This window comes from Tiliqua scincoides, chromosome 2 (genome assembly GCF_035046505.1).
Source record: "Tiliqua scincoides isolate rTilSci1 chromosome 2, rTilSci1.hap2, whole genome shotgun sequence".
Taxonomy (NCBI): Eukaryota; Metazoa; Chordata; class Lepidosauria; order Squamata; family Scincidae; genus Tiliqua; species Tiliqua scincoides.
The window spans coordinates 110,929,014-110,934,762 of NC_089822.1; positions in this window are offsets into that span (position 1 = coordinate 110,929,014).

Consider the following 5,749-nt stretch of genomic DNA (forward strand, 5'->3'; position numbering starts at 1 on the left):
TGTTGGATGCAAACAGTGTGTTTGTGTGTGTAACAGACACAGTATATCGTAGAAGTGTTCTAAAGTCTGACTGCCACACCAGCAGTTTGAAATGGAACCACTGAGTATTTACTATCTTAACTCTGTGTGTAATGTTTAGATGGAGTCTAACTACTGAACCCAGTGGGAGTTACTTCTGAGTAAGCAAGCTTAGGATCATGCTGCATGTTTCTTTTTCATCCAATCTGTTACATTGTGGAGAATGCTGAGCATGCATTGAGTGACTTGTCAGGGACCTAAAAACATTTGCTTGTTCTCAGTCTCACCAATTAACTGGAGGGGAAGTTTTAATCTGTGCTGAAAGCTTTAGCAAGGAGTTACACATTATAAGGTTCTCAACCCCATGCTTGTCTTGTAATGCTAATGCAAGGATGGGGGGCAATGAAAAAAACAAAATAGACAGGTAGGGGTGCTTTGCCCTTCCCCCACCTACCCACCCACCCATTCTTCCCTGCCACCCTTTCACCTGTGGCTTTTCCTCTGGTTTCTCCCCTAGTCAGCTCCAAGATAGGAAATAATCTTGACTTGGAAGAAAAAGTTTGAAGAAGGGGTTGCAAATGGCCTTTTATTATTGTTAACCAGGAAACAGATTTACAAAGGATCCTCCCATAGGATCACGATTGCATATATCGCTCACATGTCTGGTCAATCACATATAAAGTGGGGTATAATTTTTACATTAATAACAGTGTGCAGAGCTGAGGGGAACCAAACCCTCATATACCTCATTACTTTATACTCCTTGAAGATATTGTACATTACCTGCTTCATTGTCAGCTTTATCAAAATCCTAGGGTAAGATTTTTGGAGCCTATTTTGGCTACCCTTCAAGGGGAGAACACACTTACGAAATTGTACTGGTTACTTTCTGATTGTGACCCATCGGTCACCTATAGTGTGGCGTTGTTTGCTAAAGCTGCCAGAACTATTCGTGCCAACTACCTGGTGGAAATAGCGGTAGATTGTAAAGGAGATTCCTTAATATGATGGGTGTAGGTGCCTTTTGTGCTTGATTTTGACCTAATTTTATCATTTTATCACTGTTTGTATCTGATGTATTTTTGGATTTACATGTTTTATCTTATTGTGATGGCTATTAGCTAATACAATAAACAATCTTTGACTTTGACTTTATACTCCATTGTTCAGCTACCTTCCTCCCAAATTAGCTCACAAAGATATTTTCTTGCCCTTGTGTGTCATTTTGGTACCAGGGCTAAACTGGAAGGAAAGTATTCCAGATGCTGCAGCATAAGGAGGCAAGGCAATAAAGGGGGAGGGTTCCCCCTCACCTGTGGTTCAATGTCTTTCATTTTTGTGAAAATGAGACCCATCTTGTCCTTTTCTCGTGAACAGGGCAGACATGAAGAACAAACATGGCTGATTGAAACTCAAAATTTTGCAAAATGGATTTTGCAAAATCCAACAGGCAACACACAGTCAAACCCACAGTACAGCACAGATGCAATCACTAGGATCTACAACTCACACCCACATTCTGACTCATATACTCAAAAGTCAGAAGAGTTGCTCAAGCCAAAATGACATTCAAATGACGTCTCATGAACTCAATCACACCCTCAAAGCATATGGACTTCCACCCATATGTACAAACACATAGACTCAGAGAAAAAGAGTATGCTGATGGCAGCTCTGGTAATATTTGCATGTCAGAACCATATGGGTGGCACAACTGATGTGGTACCTTCACATATGGGACCACGATGTTCTAACGAGAGTCATGCTATCTGCCCCTACCTATGTGGAACTTCTGAAACAGAGCTGATACTAATGTGATATTTTGAAAGATTTTCCACTTATTTTTACTATGTCTACCTTAATGTCTACAGCAGGGTTCTCTAAACGTTTTGGCCAGAGGGCCGCATCAAATGTCTGGCACGATTCTGAGGGCCAGAAAAAAATTTAAATATAAAATTTATATAAATAAATTAGAGATGGAACTTAGATGTGTGAATAAATGAATGAATGGGCTCATTCATTCAACCTCTCTGGCCCTCTCTGGCCTCTCTGGCCCTCATCTGGCCCTCCAGATGCAACCAGAGCATAGTTCCAGTCATGTTCAGCAAAGTGGGTCAGAGGCTTCCAGGGGACATGAGGCCGACCACAGGCCACACCTGGCCCCCAGGGCCGGGGTTTGGAGACCCCTAGTCTACAGTGAGAGATACAAATGAACCCAGTAAATAAATATAATCTTATTTATTTTTCATACTTTCATACTGCCCTACATTCAAGGAGCTCAGGGTTACATAGTTCATAGTACATAGTTCCCTCCTTTCGTCCTTACAAAAACCCTGTGAGGTAGGTGAGGCTGACAGATAGTAACTGGCCCAAGGTCACTCAGGAAGCTTTGTGGCTTAGCGGAGAAATGAACCTGGATCTTCCAAGTCCAACTCCTGACCCACTGCACCACAAGAATAATCTTGTGATTGCTCTAGTCATGGATGAAGATGCTGCACTTGTCTGCATATGTCATCACTTCTGATTTTATACCGCATTACGCAAATAAGACTGCTTGTGTGAGCAGTTAATTGTGAGTATTAGTTAGCTGCAGCAATGTCTGCATCATGCAAAGAGGCACAGTGATGCCACCACAACGATGGTGCATTAATCAGGTATATCAAACTTAAAGAGGCTGGTGACTTCAGGGATATTCCAGGTCCCTGAATTTTCAGCTTTTATTTAAAAGGGGGGAAGTACCTTGATATAGACAGTATTCTTACTTTTTCACTGATTCAACTGTTCCAAGGTTATGGCCAATGGCAAAAGGATATGGCAAACAGAAAAATTCAACTGTTCCAAGGTTATGGCAAAAGCACCGGGATAATTGGCAGGAACTTGTCACTTATTTTTAGGCTTTGTTAAAATTATTGGGTAGGAGCCAATTGAATTCCCCTTGACTTCAAAGGAAAAGTAGGTGTTTATCAGCCCAATCCTGAACCTCCTGGTGCCCGCTAGAGCAATGGTGCCAAAGTGGCTACAGCTGTATCCAGGAAGTAGTCGGAGGTCTCCTCACAGGAAAAGGACTTTGTCCTCTTCCCATGGGGAAAGTCCCAATTCCCACAATGGGGCTTCTCCAGTCGGTGCCGGCAATTTTGCCAGTGCAGACTTGAGAGACTCTACGTCTTCTGGTCCAACATGAAGTTCACGATACAGCAGAGCAGAGCTCTGCCAATCCTGCCCCCTCTTGTCCTTGTTCCTCCCCCTGCCTCCCAGAAGCCACACTTCCACCTGGCTGTTGCACTTCCCCCCAGTGGTGGCGCATCCTCCTTCTGCCAGTGCTGGGCCTGGCGCCAAACTGGTGCGGGCCCAGTGCCAGGACTTGGGCTCAGTGCTGGCCTTGTTTAGGATTGGGGCTTAATTCTCCTACAGGAATCACAGAAATTTAAAAATGTTTCTATTTGGCATGTTTCTATTTGGCAGAATCATGCCCTAATTGTTCTAAAACAATTTCATAATTTAAACCTGTTTAAAGGTTTTGCTGTTTTATTGCATTTTCTCCTACAGTTGAAACAGGGACACCTTTACATTCTTGAAACACACAACTCTGACAGAAAGGATCACCGCCTGAGCATGTATGCTCCTCCCCCCCATACATTGCTGAAGGATTTTCTTTGCCTTCATTTACTTTCATTTACTCTGCACTTGTTGCTGCACTGGACCTGAGGGTCAAATGACTACAGCTTTCCCCTTTTCAAACAAAACAAAACTTAAGGAAGTTTAATTGAATGTTTAATCTCACAATGGTTGTACTGTACTTTATTATAATAGCCACATCTTAAGAACATCAAAGAAAAATTTATTATCCGGATGGGAAGGGGTGCACTGGCATTCTTGTGCATACACCTACCTGGAGTTGCAGGGGTAGCATGAAAGATTGGCCAGATCTGGTTGAGGCATATGCCCTTCAGACTGATCCCTTAACCTTCAGTACTTGTGGCAGTGGTAGGGTTCAGCACACTACCAGGGAAGGGGAAGTACAAAGTATACAGAGCTTTACCAGAACTCTTAGCAACCTGGCACCAGCACCATACAAGATGCACTGTTACGTGAAAATCCCCTTTTTCCTTTTAGTTGTGATTTTCTCTCTATCTGGTTATATACTATGGACTAAAATATAATACAGGTTAAACCTCAGCACACAGGCCACAATCAGGTCAAGTCACAAGCTTACACAACCTCCACCTCCCTGTGGTTACACATTATAGGCATCTTAAATCCACCTCCCTATGAAGAAGTCTGGCATTGTTTCAGTGTCTCCTACATTCATTGTATTGTTTTAACCCAATCACTGCTTAAGTACTGTATGCAAACCTGAACTTCCTTCTGTGTGTTGCTGACTCATTGTATTGTTTAAGTTCCCCCAGCTAGGAAGCCAGCCATTAGACCCCATTGAATTTTGCTGATAAGGGACATCCTGATCTTTTCAAAGTTTACCCTGCTGTGTGGGTCTATTGCCCCCCATTGCCCCCCTTCTTCTTTGGGAAGGGGTCCAGAAGAAACTTTGTACCCCCTGCTAAAATTCCTCTCATAGGCCCTGCTCAAAGCCATTGGTAGATCTAGCCTCTTCCTTGAGGCTTCCCTGACCCCCAGGGCCAGGTCCACCTGGAATCCAAAGCAGCTGGAATCCAAAGCAGCTGGAATCCAAAGCAGCAGGTCAGGGTGACCAGGCATCCTCTTTTTCCAGGACATGTCCTCTTTTTAGCCTCATGTCCTGGAAAAGAATGTAAATGTCCTTTTCCCTGTTACTGTGCATAGCTTTCTTGTAATTAATAAATTATATATAAAAATTATATGTAATATAGTTTTAAATTTAGTAATGAATAATATAGTGTCAATTGACAAGAGTTTTTAGCTTTTACTTTGTCATGTCTTCCATTTTTCTTGGATGGCCTACATTTTGGGGTGTCTTTTGCAGTTATGACATCTGGTCATCCTGGACCAGGTCTAATGGGCACTTGAAAGGATAGGCACACTGGCACCCCCTTAGGATGTACTTCGGACCCCCACCTCCCACTCCTGGTATGCCACTGGTTGTACAGGCTTTTTAGTTAAAAAAAAGAAAGGCAGGTAAGAAATGGGCAATCTAAGCAGATTGGGTCAAAAATGAAGAGTGGGTCCCATTTTGCTGGCTGGGATTCAGACAGGTTGTAGGGTTACGCTTCGGCTCGGTGCTCTCAAAGCCCAATTCTATGCATGTCTACTTAGAAGTCAGTCCCATTATAGTCAATGGGGCTTACTTCCAGGAAAGTGTGAAAAGGATTGCAGCCTTGGAGTCCAATCCTATGAATGTTTACTCAGAAGTCGGTCCCGTTATAGTCAATGGGGCTTACTCCCAGGAAAGTGTGGCTAGGATTGTAGCCTCAGAGCTCAAGCCCATGCACTCAGACACAAGTCCCATTATAGTCAATAGCACTTACTCCCAGGTAAGTGTGGCTAGGAATACAGCTTTGGAGCCCAATCCAAAGATTGGGCCCATGTCTACTCAGAAGTCAGTTCCGTCATAGTTCATTGACTATGGACTTACTCCCATTGACCTGCGCTTACTCCCAGGAAAGTGTAGACAGGAAGGATCGCAGCCTCAGTGCCTGCTTCACCTTGGCTGAGGTGCTGGAAAGCCTACGCCTGGCGCAGCCCAGCTTCCAGCTCGGGGTGGAGCCGGCGGTGGGGGAAGCGCAGGAATGTGCGAACG